Raw genomic sequence first — 16,849 nt, 5'->3', positions numbered from 1 at the left:
GGCAAGGGGAGAGTGGGCAGTTAAATCCCCGTCTCTGCTTGCGAACGCTTCTTTTGTTCCCGAAATTCTGAAAAAGCCAGACCTCGACTACGGGGCACTTTGAAGTACCCTTGAATTTGTGACGAAATTGTATTGCCAAATATTGCTCTTGCCTCTTACCCTAAAGAAGGTTGGGGCCTTTCTAAATTATTTCATTTAGTTATTTGGGGCTCAACTGCATTTTGTTCAGAGCCGTCTCTGGGTTGGATCCCTCCACCCGTAAGTATCTTACCCGTAACTTAAACCTAATGCTTCATAATACAACGAAATGAAATGATTTAGGAATTCCTTAATGGATAACTTACAACTGAGACAGGTGCATTCTAGATTTTAATCTTAGGGGAAGCCTAGTGACTAATAATTAGGCCGGAAACCCTAATCAAACCCCTATTACGGATCCGAGTTAAAACCTGGTGGAGTCTCAGAAATTTTACAATAAAAATGTCTTCCTGAAAACAAATACCATAAATGACAAACGTTTGCATACCTTTCGAATTTATATGTTTCAAGATATTTTCTTCCAAGGAAAGAAAGAAACTGACCTTGGATTTAGGGTGTCTTAATCATTTCCCCAGATTCTGACCTCCAAACTATGCTTTATAAGATACTTAAAAAAAAAAGTTTATCTGATTTCTGCATGATCGTTTAAGTTCCAGTAAATTTACTGGAAATACTAAAAATGTTTCCTATGAATTAAGCCATTTTATTTTTAGAAATTGAGGAGACATTTCTTTTAACGATAGTCTATTTTCCTAGAGGCAATTTTACTAATTATTTTCTAAAAATATCAGTATTTACATATATTTGAGCAATAGTATTCAGATCAGAAATGCAAAATTAAAATTGTATTTTAATTAGCCAGTTGTTTCGTAGGTCTTTAGGTGGCTGTGTAAGAGTTACTTTAACCATTACCTACCCACCCCCAGCTTCACTGGGTACAGAGGCAAGGGTTTCATCTTCAGATGGTGAACTGAGCTGACAGGCGAACGACCATGATTTCGCAGTGACTGGTAACCCCATAAATGTAGTCAATGAGTGTGGGATGGTCCCAGGCAGTGTGCCTGGCACAGTTCAGTTATTTCTTCCAGTATAGTCTCAAATTATGCGCAAGGCAAAAGTCCTGAGCAGAATATCTGCAAGGCCACAGGTAACGGGTTTATTCTATCCTATTTGAATTAGCAAGTTATCCTGTTAAATCGTTACCTTGCTGGTTGAAGGGGTTGGCTCTGGCATGACTGTACTAACAGTTTTTAAGAGGTAGGTTTTGCCGCTCTAACTGAAAAGGGTCAGAGTTACCAGGGCTACATTTGATCTGACAAGGGTGGAGTACATAGAAGGATGTCCAGGCTCTGATAGCTGCCCTGTGGTCTGAGGATACCTGCGCAGCTAGGTTCCTGAAGTGGATCTTCAGAGGAGGACGAGGCATCACTGACACTTTGAAAATAATAATCTACGTAAATTTGATGCCAGTGGAGTACAATGCTGGAATCACAGAGCCACCTGGAGGGACATCTGAGGGTGCTGCGCTGGAACCCTGCTTTTTTCATAGGGCCTTTGTACCAGAAATTTTCCAGGCAGTGTAATCCTACTTTTTACCACAAGCAAAAAAAAAAAAAAAAAAAAAAAAAAAAATCACCTGTTGAGTCTGAAAGTTGTTATATTTTATTTTTATTTCTGATTGAGTTATAAACATATCAATACAATATTTATTAGTTTCAAGTGTACAACCGTGATTCTATATTTTTATGCTTTATGAAATGATCACCATACAAAGTTGTTAAAATATTTTTGACTATTCCCTTATGTGTACATTACATCCCCATGACTTATTTATCTTATAGTTGGAAGTTTGTACCTCATAATCCCCTTCCCCTATGGCAACCACCAGTTTGTTCACTGTATCTGAGAGTCTGTTTCTGTTTTGTTTGTCCATTTGTTTTGTTTTTCAGATTCCACATGGAAGTGAAATCATACGGTATTTCTCCTGTCTGACTTATTTCACTTAGCCTAATACCCCCCAGGTACATCCATGTTGCTGCAAATGGCAAGATTTCATTTTTTTTATGGCTGAGTAATATTCCAGTGTGTGTGTGTGTGTGTGTGTGTCTGTGTCTGTGTCTGTGTCTATGCCTATCAATGTATATCACATTTTCTTTATCCATTCACCTATGGAGGGACACTTATTTTGCTTCCATATCTTCGATGTTGTAAACGATGCTGCAATAAACATAGGGGTACATATATCTTTTTGAATTAGTATTTTTGTTTTCTTCAGATAAATACCTAGAAATGGAATTGCTAGATCATATGGTAGTTCTATTTTTAATTTTTTGAGGAACCTTCATACTGTTTTCCATAGTGGCTGCACCAGTTTACATTCTCATAAATAGTGCACGAGAATTCCCTTTTCTCCACATCCTTGCCAATACTTGTCTTTTGATAATAGCCCTTTTGACAGGTGTGAGATGGTATCTTGCTGTGGTTTCGATTTGCATTTCCCTAATGATTAGTGATGTTGAGCACCTTTTCAGTGTGTGTTGGGCATCTGTATGTCTTCTGAAAGTTCTTTTAAATATACACAGTACTATGCGCTACAGGCCAACATTAAAGATAACATAATTCACAAAGAACTGCATTCTAGATGCCTGAAATCAATGTTCCCTGAGTAAAAACATTTTCATTCCCTCTCATTAATTCTCTCTCCTTTTCTTATCCCTGGACACTATCAAAAGGAGGTTACTTGCAGATTCTACATTTGTCAGGAGACATGGTTGATGTCAGAAGCTATCAGACAGTGAGATTGACTTTCTACATCATCCACAAAGCCATGAGTTATCAAATTCAGACTCGGAATTATCCTAGATGCATCCAGGTATATCCCCAGCACCACTATTTTTAGTGGTGAAGGTAATTTTGCTTTTAACTCTGCTGTAGAGCTCCGAAGTAGAGGTTTGTTTTTTTGTTTTTTTTCATACTCTTATGTACCTTAAGGCCGAGAGGTTGGGCTACAGAGTTTGGGTGGCCTCTTTGTTCCTGGTTGCCACTTCCAAAGATTTCTCCTCTTTCCTCCTTCAAAAACATTTGAAGTTCATATCATCATAAATCACACCTCATCCTCTTTACTGCTATAATTTCTCAACCTCTGGCCAATCTCCCTCAGAAATTAGACCATTGCTCCATGCTCTAAGTTTTCCTCACCATCCCTTTTGTCTACGTTCTGTGTGAATTCAGCATTCTTACAGACGGCCCATGTAACACTGACATTGGGCCTCTTAGGTCTTTGACCTCTTCATCTCCAACAACTTGTTCCTCTATTCCATCTCATCCGTCCACTCCAGTGGTAAGACTCTGAACCCTGTCATCAATAGCTGTTTTACCTTCTAAATCTCAATTTCAAGCATCCCAATTGTCAATCACTAGCCTCTTTTCCTCAGCTCATTTATCGTATTCTCACTGACCTCCAATTCATTAACCCCAACACTTTAAAGAAAAACCTATTATCCTGCTCCTGCTGTCATATAATCATTCCAACTCAACTGAAGTAGATCCCCTGATCAATCCATGTAATCACTCTTTTGCGAACATTTTCAACTCTCTTACTCCAATGTCTCTATCTTTCTTGCTTGGAAGAGCCTCAGCTTTGCTGGGACTGAACCTTGCTGGAACAAACTTTCTCACTGCTTGCGCCCAAGTAGCAAAGATTGCTGGAGAAAAATCATACAACAACTGGTTTTAATTCATGACCTCAGACCTCACAGGAGCACTCGACACTGGCTGACAAAGCTCTTCATTCTCTGGATTAACCATTCATATCTTCACTTCTCAAATTGCTCACATCCCTTGCCCGTACCTCTCCCCATTTTCAGCTGGTAACCTTGCTTCATACTTGAGAAAATAGAAACCATCTGTAGGAATGCCTTAACTTCAGACAGTCAAATCTGCACTCATTTTCTCTTGCATCTTTCTTGTTTAAATTGAAGTGGTGTCCTTCTATCAGAGTGAATTCCACCAGTTGTACTCTGGATCTCACCCTTCTGTCCTTCTCAAGGGCTTGATTCTTTCAGTCATCTCCTGTGAAATTTCTGAATTAAAAAAAAAAAGACGATGTTTTATTTTGTGTTACATTCATCCAATATAACAAACATTTTAATTATCTTTTATGTTGAAACAGGTATTAGGTTTAAAAAAAATCTTTAAAATGTTACAGCTCTGGTAACCAAAACTTTGGGAAACAGTGGAAGGATATTTCTATGTGAAGCCACAGATTTTCTTTTTTTAAATGATGCTATTACTTTGTCAGAAAACTCTTCCAAAACTTTTTTTTTTCCTAAAACACTTGATAACTGCCTTCATTTCCCTTTTTGTAGTTCTTAATGTTATTAGCATACAGATGACTTTTTTATTTTTCATATCCTGTTTTGTATAGGACTTGGTTGTGAATTTAAGGATGTCACCTCAAACAGCAGTTGATGAAATACTACATGGTCATGAAAATCATGTTCTTGACATTTATTTAAGAATATGAGAGAATGTTTACAACACAGCAGTAAGTAAAATACAAATAGAAAAAGAGACCCATGTTAGAGTAAGATCTCAGTTCTATAAAGAACTGAAATGTGTATGGATATGTGTATATTTAAATGGACTACATGAATATAGACCAGAATGTTTGTAGTAGTTTCCTCTAGGTGATGGGGACAGGTGATTTTTCTTTTCTTCCCTATGTTTTTCTGTATTTCCCAAGATTTCTACAATGAACACCTATGATTTTATAATCATAACTACTTTTCTACTTTATAATCATAACTACTTACGATTTATAATCATAACTACTTTGAATTAGTGTGAGAAATTGGGGAATCACTTGACTTATCGGAATTCAGAATCTGTTTTTCAGTTTTCATTTCCAAAGGCTCCATCTTATCAGTTTATCCAGAGTACATCAGTCTTAGGTAAATGATTAAAAATAATTCAAAAGAGAAAGCTTATTAAACAAGTGAGATAAATGCTCAGTGCACTCTGTACTAGTGGATAAATCCACTTGTATGAATAAATGATAGACTGGAAACTTTTTAGTGAAATAGAACAAAATCACAGAGCTATTAAGTGTCGGGATTTGGGAATTCAAATATGAATTTGTGTATTCCAGAGCCTCTTTCCTTATATCATTACTATATAATGATTGTAGAGGTTTAAGTTAAAATGAAGTGTTGGATTTTGGGTCATTTCAAAGTTACAGCAAGTTAGCAAATGGGTCATTCTGAGAAACTACAAATGTCCAGCCTTGGTAAAGAAGCTGGAACCTGTGAAGTGACAATTTTAGATCTATAGCACTATTAATAATGACATATATATATATTGCTTTACTCCCTCGCTACCTCAAAATGTGGCTGTATTTGGAGATGAGGCCTTTTAAGAGGTGATTAAGCTAAAATGAAGCCGCTAAAATGGGTCCTAATACAATCTGACTGGTGTCCTTGTAAGAGGAAACTTGGACACACAGAGAGACACTAGGCAAGTGTGTGTACAGAGGAAAGACCATGTGAGAACACAACAAGAAGGTGGCCATCTATGAGCCAAGGACAGGCCTTAGAAGAAACCAACCATGCTCTCACATTGATCTTGGACTTCTAGCCTTCAGAACGGTCAGAAAATTTCTGTTGTTTAAGCTACCCAGTCTGTGGTATTTTGCTATGGTGGCCCTAGCAAGATAATACATATAAACCTCTACTTTTATAGTTGACGAAGTCAGATCACAGGGTGACCTTGACTCATAGAAGGCATTTATGTATGTTCATTGGATGAACCTTAAAGTCACAAAGAAACTTTCATTATTTTTCAAGATCTTCCTTTATGAGGACTTCCTGAACTACCCAAGGCAGAGTTAATGTCCCTATTTTAGCACCCTCACACCACTCTGTTCATGCTACTCTCATGGCACTCACCCCAACATATTATGGTGTTTGGTTACTTAATGTATCTTTTTCCTGCTGCTCCAAAAAAACTCCACTTTCACTCTGTGTATCCTTTTCCTCAGTGTTTATCACAGTATCAGTGGTCCATAAATATCTGTTGAAATGGGGGATCTAATCTCAATCCAACCAAAAAAGAAAGGGAAGAACAAACTACACAGAATAAAAACACAATTTCCAATGCTATATTAGGTTGAAACATAAGAAATTAATATTTGCTATTTTCAAAATACTGAGCAGGAAAACTTGGTGACTTCCATGGAACATATCCAATAATAAAAAAAAAAATTTCTCCTAGTCTTGCTATTCATTTTTTGTACAACAGATATTTGACACATGCCTGTTAAGGCACTATTCAGTACTAAGAGTCCTGGAGCTTACAAAGGTGAATGAGTAAACTTTGCTCCCTGCTTTGAGAGATTAATAGTTGAAAGTGGTACCTGATTTATCACCACTCGCATTAGTTAGTGAAAATATAAAAGATGCATTGGTATCACTTAGGTCCAATGGCTTCTACCAAGTTCTTTCAACAGTTTGTTTCCACCTTTATTATAAAACATTTAGTAAAGAGTGGGATCTGGGGTCAGTCACGCGGTTCAGAGTCTCGGGTGGGTAACTATTCTTCTTTGTGCCACAGTTTCATCCGTAAGCGTGTACAATGTGCACACGTTGCAGGGTTGTTTACAGTGCCTGGCACATGGGCTAAAGCATGTAAACTATTACACAAAGTTAGAAATTGTACCCTGTTGGACTTGCTTGCCGAAGGCAAACGGGTCTAAAATTGTTTTTGGAAAAACAGCTTGTACGGTATATGTATTGTATGTTTCCTGTTAAGGACCACCATGGGCTGATATGCCCACGAATGCACAACAGTAATAGCCCACATCTATGCATTATGCACTTTGAATGACAGAGAACTCACAAGGCCAAACATTAAAAAAAAAAAAAAGAAATCAGCCTTAACGTTTCACGATATATAGTGATCCTTGTCTTTTTGCAGACTAAGGATTACTGGGATAACATTTGGACGAGGAAGATTTAACCTAAAATCAAAGGTATTTTCAAAAAATGGCGGGAATACATCTAGCTTTATAGAAACCAGGGGGCCTAAAAATAAAAACCATGACCCCGACGTGATTCGAACACGCAGCCTTCTGATCTGGAGTCAGACGCGCTACCGTTGCGCCACGAGGTCCTGCTGGGCTGTGGCTCGCGCAATTTCTTAGGACTCCGGTAACATGGCGTCTCTTCCGGGCACGCCTCGCCTTTTCTTCCATTCTCTCCCTGCCCTTCCATCCAGTTTAGGTCAGACTGGAGACTGATTCTTTTAGTGCCAAGATTTTCCTCACAGCTATCCCTCTACCTAGGCTAGGATGGAACTAGCAGAGGCGGGAAAATGGAGCTCCCCTTTTAGTCGAGTCTCCAGGGTCAAAGGAAACCAGTCCTTCCTCTTCTTCTGCAAGCGATTTCCGTTCTAACCTGCCGGGCTAGGGGCGGAGACTAGGCTCTCATCTTCCCCACCCCCTCCCCGTTCTGTGGGCTGAGTTCGTGACCTCCGTTTGGAATTTGGCGGGGCGCTACTGCGCATGCGTAGGCCTTTGCCAGCTAGCGTCAGCTACCGGCTGGGAGCGAGCAGTGGGTTTTTGACGAGCGTTTTCGTCCTTCTTAACCCTTCTGACAACAGTGTAAAGCGTCTACTCTCAGAGTTGGCTTTTATCTCACGGTGAGCATTAAGCTTAAAAGTTACCATTTTGAAAAGACGCACTTATAAAAAATATCCGCATGTTGTGTTTGTCAGCCAGGCCGGGCAGTTGAATTACGCGGGAAATAGTAGTAGTGGTTAGTAAAAGTGAGTCATTCTCCCCGTCGGGGAATTGAACCCCGGTCTCCCGCGTGACAGGCGGGGATACTAACCACTATACTAACGAGGAGCTGTTCATTAATTTTCTCTCAAATATTACTTCAAGGTGAGAAAAGATTTCCCCTCCTACAGTCACCTGCAGGTGTGAAAATACCCAGCCTGTTACTCCTCACATTATCCCTTCTGGGCGCCTTGGACTCTTTTCGTCACTGAAAACAGCAAATGGTTTAGAATAAATGAAACAAAATTCGCTTCCAGTTTTAGTGATGGTGACCTGTTGAACATAGTTTGCCAGGACTTTTCATGCTTTCCAGATGATTTAGGTTTGTGGCGGGAGATTTTTGTTTTAAGTGACCTTGAGTTGACGCAGAGTTTTTTTGTTTTTGTTTTTTTAATTTTATTAGAGTATGGTTGATTTACAATGTTGTGTTAGGAAGCAGAGTTTTACCTTCACAAATTTATATATTTTTTCTTTAGTCAAAATTCAAGGATATCATATGGTTGCCAGATGTCAGGGGCAGTAGGAGTTGCCCCACAGTCTAGTGCCTCTTCAAACTATTTGTAAGCTTTTCAGACACAAAAGGGCTCACGCAGGCCAAATGAAATTTTATTAGCTGATTTTTCCTGTATTTAGGTCTTTTTCCTGAGGCGTCTACAGTTTACTCGGAAATGACAAACACTTAAATGGTTAAATAATAATACATTTAAATAATTCAAAACAAGGATGTGCCATTGATTAAACATAGAGTTAGGAAAGTACATTAATATAATAATTTATATTATCCTGAGCCTTTTCATAAACAGGATCAAGCCTGTTCCCAGGGGGACCAAGAGGACCTCACTTACGAACTTCTAAGGTTAACTCTAAATAAGTGAATTTATAGAGTTACAAACTGACATGATTAAATGTTTTTATTATAGAACTTAAACTTACGTGTCTTAAGAAATCCATTCCTTGTACTAGGAATTAGTATTTTTATAGATCATAGGTTACATGGTGTTTTCCATCTGATGAAAGTGATTTTGCATTTAAACGCAGACATTTAAAAAAATGGCAATTTTTTTTTTAACATCTTTATTGGAGTATAATTGCTTTACATTGTTGTGTTAGTTTCTGCTGTATAACAAAGTGAATCAGCTCTACATATACAAATATCCCCATATCCCCTCCCTCTTGCGTCTCCCTCCCACCCTCCCTATCCCACCCCTCTAGGTGGTCACAAAGCACTGAACTGATCTCCCTGTGCTATGCGGCTGCTTCCCACTAGCTATCTATTTTACGTTTGGTAGTGTATATATGTCCATGACACTCTCTCACTTCATCCCAGCTTACACTTCCCCGTCCCCATGTCTTCAAGTCTCTTCTCTACGTCTGCATCTTTATTCCTGTCCTGCCCCTAGGTTCTTCATTTTTTTTTTTTTTAGATTCCATATATGTGTTAGCATACGGTATTTGTTTTTCTCTTTCTGACTTACTTCACTCTGTATGACAGTCTCCAGGTCCATCCACCTCACTACAAATAACTCAGTTTCATTTCTTTTGGCTGAGTAATATTCCATTGTATATATGTGCCACATCTTCTTTATCCATTCATCTGTCAATGGACACTTAGGTTGCTTCCATGTCCTGGCTATTGTAAATAGAGCTGCAGTGAACATTGTGGTACATGACTCTTTTTTTTTTCATGACTCTTTTTGAATTATGGTTTTCTCAGGGTATATGCCCAGTAGTGGGATTGCTGGGTCATATGGTAATTCTATTTTTAGTTTTTTAAGGAGCCTCCATACTGTTCTCCATAGTGGCTGTATCAATTTACATTCCCACCAACAGTGCAAGAGGTTTCTCTTTTCTCCACACCCTCTCCAGCATTTATTGTTTGCAGATTTTTTGATGATGGCCATTCTGACTGGTGTGAGGTGACACCTCACTGTAGTTTTGATTTGCATTTCTCTAATGATTAATGATGTTGAGCATCCTTTCGTGTGTTTGCTGGCAATCTGTATATGTTCTTTGGAGAAATGTCTATTTAGGTCTTCTGCTCAATTTTGGATTGGGTTGTTTGTTTTTTTGACATTGAGCTGCATGAGCTGCTTGTAAATTTTGGAGATTAATCCTTTGTCAGTTGCTTTGTTTGCAAATATTTTCTCCCATTCTGAGGATTGTCTTTTCATCTTGTTTATGGTTTCCTTTGCTGTGCAAAAGCTTTTAAGTTTCATTCGGTCCCATATGTTTATTTTTGTTTTTATTTCCATTTCTCTAGGAGGTGGGTCAAAAAGGATCTTGCTGTGATTTATGTCATAGAGTGTTCTGCCTGTGTTTTCCTCTAACAGTTCTATAGTGTCTGGCCTTACATTTAGGTCTTTAATCCATCTTGAGTTTAAAAAAATGGCAATTTCTGAGGCCTGTTTTGGCACTTTTTTTTTTTTTTTCCACTCTTAAATACACCCAAAGCCTCAATAAAACTCAGTGTCCCTGGGCCTCCTTCTACTTCTGACCCTCCACTAACTCTTGTAAAGTCCAAAGGGCCCTGCGATAACTGTGCTGATGTCCTTTTCTGGGTAGGATTGAAGAGACTTGCCTCTGGTCTCTCAGTTGGAGAGGCGTCAGGGCAGTGGAAAGCCAGGTCTTCTGAACTGTTTGCACAAGGTTCCACACTGTGGGAGAAGAGGCTTAATCTTTGTCCCTTCAGAAGAGACACCAGCCTCTCCACCTAAGCTCTGTAAAGCTATGCCAGTGGCTATACATGCGTTGTTACTGCTCCTCTTTTATCCTCCCTAGGGATGGGAAGAAGCAGCCTGAGTCAGCAGAGATTATGGAGCAGGGAACGCAACACCTGCTGTCTATCTTCCTAAAATGGAAGGAAAAGAGAGGGTAACTAACCTGAACAGGGTAAGGCAGCTCAGAGATTCGTCACCGTCAGCACTGCGAGAAAGTAAAGGTTAAAATCGGACTGGCAGTTCAGAGGGCATAGAACTCTCTTTGGAGGTAAACAGCATGATGGCAATTGATGTTATTGAAAGTTTCAAATCTTGCTTTACCTAAGTAACTGTTTGTAGAGCTTATCACAGCTTGCAGAAGCATTCACATTCATTTTCTCTTCCCAACAGCCCTGGGAGGTTAACAGGGCAAGTGTCTTATCCCTATATGAGAATCTTGTGTAGTTATACAGGTAGGAAGTGGTGGGAGGCCAGGAATCACCCAAGCCTTGACTGCAAATCTTGTGCAGTTTTCACCCTGCTGCACAGTTCCACATACATGTATATTAACAAAGAAATATGAGTTATGGAGAGAAAAAGTTTTATCACTTTGTATGTGTCACACTTGTTCCTGTACTAATATTTATTAATCTCTAATTACTTAGCAGACACTGTAGTTATTTATTCACTATTGAACCTACAATATGCCAGACATTGCTTTAGATGCATGAGGAGGTTTCAATTAACAAATTTTGTTCTTGTGGAGCTTATATCCTAACAGAAGGAGGACAGACCATAAACAATGATGATCATAGGTAAATAAGTTAGTTGGTGACAAGAGTGGAAATAGAAGAAAATAGCACGGTAAATGGGTTTGGAGAGTGGCAAGTTAAGTAAATAGAATGTGGTCAAAGTAGCCTTCATTTTTTTTTTTTTAAATTTATTTATTTTTGGCTGCATTGGGTCTTCGGTGCTGTGCGCGGGCTTTCTCTAGTTGCGGAGAGCAGGGGCTACTCTTCGTTGCGGTGCACCTGCTTCAGTAGTTGGGGCTTGTGGGCTCTAGAGCACAGGCTCAGTAGTTGTGGTGCACGGGCTTAGTTGCTCTGTAGCATGTGGGATCTTCCCAGACTATGGCTCGAACCTGTGCCCCCTGTATTAGCAGGCGGATTCTTAACCACTGCACCACCAGGGAAGCCCTAGGCTTTGTTTTAAGAGGGTAACATTTGAACAGACTTGAGGGAAGTAAGAGGTGTAGTCGTATAACTATTTGGGAGGCCTGTGGGGCCTTAAAGTTCATTGTAGACTTTGGCTTTTATTCTGAGGGGAAATAGAGAGTTACTATAGGGCTTTGAGAAGAGAAATGACATGGTCTGGTTTATGTTTTTAAAGGGCTCTTGGCTCCTGGGTTGAGAGCAGACTGTATTGGACAAGAGCAGCAGCAGGGAGACCAAAGAGGTCTATTGCAGTAGTGATAGTGGTTCAGGCTGGAGTGGAGGTGGCTGGGAATGTGAGAGAAGCTGATGTATTTCAAAGGTAGAGCCAGTAGAATTTCCTGATAGAGTGACTGTGAGGTGTGAGAGCGAAAGAGGAATCAAAGATGCTTCCAAAATGTTTGGCCTGAGCAACTGGGAGGATAGAGTTGCCATCAACTGCAGTGGAGAAGAATAATGCTCGGAGTACCGCATCCATGTGGAGAGTCCACGTGAAGGGCACAGCTTGGGGGAGGCAGCAGGCCATTCCCATGGATGCTCTGTGGCTGGCACTCCTTGAACTGTGCAACGAAGCAGCTCTGCCTGCGGAGCAGTATTTTGGGGGATAAGAAGCATTTCAGTTTGGGATGTGTTAAGGCTGAGACATAGAGAAGGCAGTTGAATGTAATAGTTGAGTATTCATTGTACAGGTCGTTGTACCAGCACAGTGCGGGGGGGGGGGGGGCTGGAGATACAGTGATGAACAAAGACAGACCCTGACCTCAAGGAGCTTCCATTTTAGTGGAGGAGACACAGAATAGTAACAACAACAACAACAATGTAAAATCACCACTGTGACAGTTACTAAGAAGAAGATGCAGAGGGAAGAGCTTTCTTGGTAGATGGAACTGGATGTGCAAAGATTATAGGAACTGAGGAAATGTGGTGAGCAGAGGGGCTGAAAGAAGGCTGACGTGATCAGGGAGGGAGAGGAAGGTCACGGAAGAGATGAGGCTGAAAGGCCAACCGGGAGTGGGACAAAGTCTTGCAGGCTGTGTTAAGAACTTCGGCCTCTTATTCATTTCTATTTATTTATTTATTATTTTTAGGGTTTATTGAGATATAATTTACAAACAGTACAATTCATTCTCTTTTAGGCATAGCAGTGTATGAATTTTGAACATAATCAAAATCTTTCCACCACTTTCATCACAAAGTCCCCTTATGCCTCTTTGCAGTGAGTCTTCTGTCTCCAGTCCCAGGCACCGCTGATGAGATTTCCATTTCCAGAATGTCGTATTAATGGGACTGTGCAGTTTGTAGCCTTTTATTTTATTTTATTTATTTTATTTTTGGCTGCGTTGGGTCTTCATTGCTGCACGCGGGCTTTTTCTAGTTGCAGTGAGCAGGGCTACTCTTCGTTGCAGTGAGCAGGCGTCTCATTGCGGTGGCTTCTCTTGTTGCGGAAAACGGGCTCTAGGCGCGTGGGCTTCAGTAGCTGTGGCTCAGGGGCTCTAGAGCGCAGGCTCAGTAGTTGTGGCGCATGGGCTTAGTTGCTCCGCAGCATGTGGGATCTTCCTGGACCAGGGCTCAAACCCATGTCCCCTACATTAGCAGGTGGATTCTTAACCACTGCGCCACCAGGGAAGCCCAGTTTGTAGCCTTTTGAATATGGCTTCTTTCACTTAGCATAATGCTTTTGAGAGTTGTCCAAGTTGTATGTATCAGTAGTTTTTTAGAAAATTGCTGATTAGTGTTCTATTGTATGGATGTTTGTGTATCCACTCTCTAGTTAATGGGCATTTGTATTTTTTCCAGTTTTTGACTGTTATAAAAATAGCTATTACAAACATTAGTGTACAGGTTTTTGTGTGGACATAGATCTTCAGTTCTCTTGGGTCAATACCTAGAAGTGGGACTGCTGAGTCTTAGGGTAAGTGTATGTTTACCTTCATGAGAAACTGCCAAACTGTTTTCCTAAGTGGCTGTAACAGTTTGCATTTCTCCCAACAATGTATGAGAGTTCTTGTTGTCCCATATCTTTGCTAGCACGGTATTGTAAGTATTTTTTATTTAAGCCTTTCTAATAGGTGTGTAGCGGGATCTCACTGTAGTTTGTTTGTTTGTTTTTTTGGTGATGCCAGTGTTAATTTTTTTTTTTTAATTGAAGTATAGTTGATTTACAATGTTGTGTTAGTTTCTGGTGTACAGCAAAGTAATTCAGTTATACATATATATATTCTTTTTTCATATTCTTTTCCATTATGGTTTATTATAGGTTATTGAATGTGGTTCCCTGCGCTATACAGTAGGAGGTTGTTGTTTATCCAGTCTATATATAATGGTTTGCATCTGCTAGACCCATGTTCCCAAATTAACCCTCCCCCGCCCCCCTCCCCCTTCACTGTAGTTTTAATGTGCCTTTCCCTAATAATTAATGGTGCTGAGCATATTTCCATGGATTTATTTAAGTATCCAAATCTTTTGCCCTTTTAAAAATTGGGATGTTTTCTTATTATTGAATTTTGAAAGTTCTTTGTACATTCTGATTACTAGTCTTTATCAGATATATCATATATGAAATATATCTTGGGATATATCAACATACACACACACACACACACACATATATATATATATATATAGATAGATAGATATATACACATACACATATACATATATATATCAACACATATATATCTTGGGAGATGTATTTTCTCCCAAGCTGTGTCTTGTCTTTTCATTCTCTTAAATAACTTTTTGTTTTTATCAGAGGATGCATGACCTAGTTTCTTGTGTCTCTTCCCTTTTTTCTCTGTTATGCTCACTTCCTCAACCCAACCTTTGAACATAATATAAACAAGAACTTGGGCTAGCTCACTACCCAACCTTCTTCTTCCCTTCCCTTCTCCCCATAATTAAAGAGCCTAAATTGCTCCTGAGTAGTTTTTGGATTTTATAATCATTCATTCACCGAAACATTATATCTATTAAAACATCGAACTTCCCCTGCAAATATGGGAATTAACCCTTCATAAACATTAAAATTCAAAGATAAATGTTTATGATTTGGGCCTGGATGGGTACATGTTTAGATTATGAAGGGGAAAAAAATCATACTTCACTGTTTCCCAGCCTAATTTATTTAAACAATAATCCAAAGTTAAAACTGACAGACAAAAGTGTGTCCCCCTCTAGTTCAATCAACCCTTCAGTCTTTTTTTTCCTTCTCATTAAGAAAACAAACAAAAACCTTTATTGATTTATTCTTTGTGCCAGGCATGGAGCTACGCAGTGGGGACAAAGATATGGATAAGACTCACTTCCTGCCTTGAGGACTCAGATCATGGGGGAGGTAGACCCTTTAACTGATCATTATTCAACACTTCGTTAAGTGTTATGGTGGAGGCATAATCCAGGCCTATTGAGAACCTGATAAATGTTGGCTCTGCTTTAAGTGCTTTACACCTGTTAACCATTTAATCCTCTTACAATCCTTTGAGTTTGGTACAATAATTCTCCCCCTTTTACAGATGAGGAAGCTGAGGCACAGGAAGGTTACAGTCACACAGGCAGAAAGTGATGGAAGTATGTACAAAATAGTATGGAATTACAGAGAAGGGAGGACTACCTCTGCCTGAGGTGCTTGAGGAAAACCTAGCTGGGCCTTCAAAGGACGATGAACTTTGAAAGAGAAGGGGAAAAGTTTTCTAGCACTTCTGCAAGGGGGAAGCACTAATGCTAAGGCACAGAGCTTGTGAAGGAGAATGTGGGGATCTGGGAAACAGCAAGTAGAGGGGCTGCTGCTCCTGGGCTGCAGAAGGCAGAGAATGTCTCCATCTTTCATTGTTATGCACAGTCGGGGATCGTAAAGGATCACAGACTTTGAGGGGCTGGCAGGAACCTTGGATCTTTTCCACCCTTTCAGTTATCTGGGTAAGGAGACTGAGACCCAGAGAGCTCCAGTGATCTTCCTAAATTCCCAGGGCTGAGAACACCACTCTTTTCTTTTTTTGTTGTTGTACTAATGCAAGGGAATCTGTGAGCTGAGTGATTAGAGTGTGTGTGTGGTGCGGGGGGTGTTCCAGAGCATCAGATCTCGGCATCCCCTTCGCTGTGTTTATTGGCCCCAGGGCTGGTCTCAGCTTCCGTTCCGATTTCTGAGGAAGCCACCTGCTGGCACTGGCCCCAAGACTCAAGGTCACTGACCTTCCTGTTTCTTTTTTCGGGTCTTGCTGGCCACCTGCTGACCTCTGCCGGTTAGTGGCTGTGTAGATTGATCTGTCTGACCTTAAGTCATCCTCAGACAGCCGGGAAGGACAAGTTCATTCTCCCTTTTTGTGGTGGGATGGCATAGTTTCTACTTCTTTTCTTTAATCTTTACCTGTTTTCTCTTCTAAATGCAAAGCAACAGAAAAATTCCCGCTTTATATGCACGACTTGGGTTTGGCATTCAAGTTTCTATCTTAGGGAAAAAGCTTCTGACATTTCTTATTCTTCTGTGATTCACTCATGTGACTAGCAAGGTTATCAGATTTATGGATAAAAATGAAGTTGATGATATAGTAAATGAGAAGGAAGCCAGCACAAAATAATATGAAGTGCACTATTTTTCTATGCGTTTCTATATACTGAAAAAAGTTTGAAAAGAAATATGTGAAAATATTAGGTTAGAGTATGTTGATGATCTTTCTTTTTTTTGCGTTTCTATATTTTCTAAATTTTCTGCTATGTGCCTGTATTATTCATGAACGCAGAAAAACAAGAAATAAAAATTTTTTGGGGGGTAAGTTACTAATATCAAGCAAAGCAAATAGCTCAAACGCACACCTGTGATAGTCTTTCATTGAATTAGGGTGACTAATCCATTCTCTGATTTTCCTTGTCAGCCCAAGATTTCATTATTTTGCAGCATAAGTTGTTTATATCTATTTCCTTAAGGCGGGGAGGTGGGTGGATGAGTAAGCAAACTTCAACGCCAGTAAAACAGGGCGTGCAGCCTTTTTCCCCTGTCCCTTTGTCTCCCGGCCCGTGTTCCCAGTCTTTTGTTGTTCCCCGCGCGGACTTTGATTCAGGATTTAAAGAAAAAC

General features: G+C 39.8%; 1 long non-coding RNA gene and 2 other non-coding genes across 4 annotated transcripts in view; 1 reads left to right on the top strand and 2 right to left on the bottom strand.

The window, feature by feature from the left end:
* Window positions 1–7,134: 7,134 nt before the first annotated feature.
* Window positions 7,135–7,206, bottom strand: TRNAW-CCA (transfer RNA tryptophan (anticodon CCA)). The gene has a single exon. It is a non-coding gene; the product is annotated as a tRNA-Trp (tRNA).
* A 441-nt stretch (window positions 7,207–7,647) lies between these two features.
* LOC132372660 (uncharacterized) overlaps window positions 7,648–16,849 on the top strand; it is a 520,205-nt gene continuing 511,003 nt past the window's right edge. For both annotated transcript variants that reach the window (XR_009505221.1, XR_009505220.1), the window contains exon 1: window positions 7,648–7,734. This is a non-coding gene — a long non-coding RNA (uncharacterized LOC132372660). The remainder of the gene's footprint in view (window positions 7,735–16,849) is intronic.
* TRNAD-GUC (transfer RNA aspartic acid (anticodon GUC)) lies at window positions 7,871–7,942 on the bottom strand. Its single transcript has one exon. It is a non-coding gene; the product is annotated as a tRNA-Asp (tRNA).

This window comes from Balaenoptera ricei, chromosome 10 (assembly GCF_028023285.1).
Source record: "Balaenoptera ricei isolate mBalRic1 chromosome 10, mBalRic1.hap2, whole genome shotgun sequence".
NCBI classification, from domain to species: domain Eukaryota; kingdom Metazoa; phylum Chordata; class Mammalia; order Artiodactyla; family Balaenopteridae; genus Balaenoptera; species Balaenoptera ricei.
The sequence above is the reverse complement of the archived record's forward strand: the minus strand, read 5'-3'. Positions and strand labels throughout refer to the sequence as shown.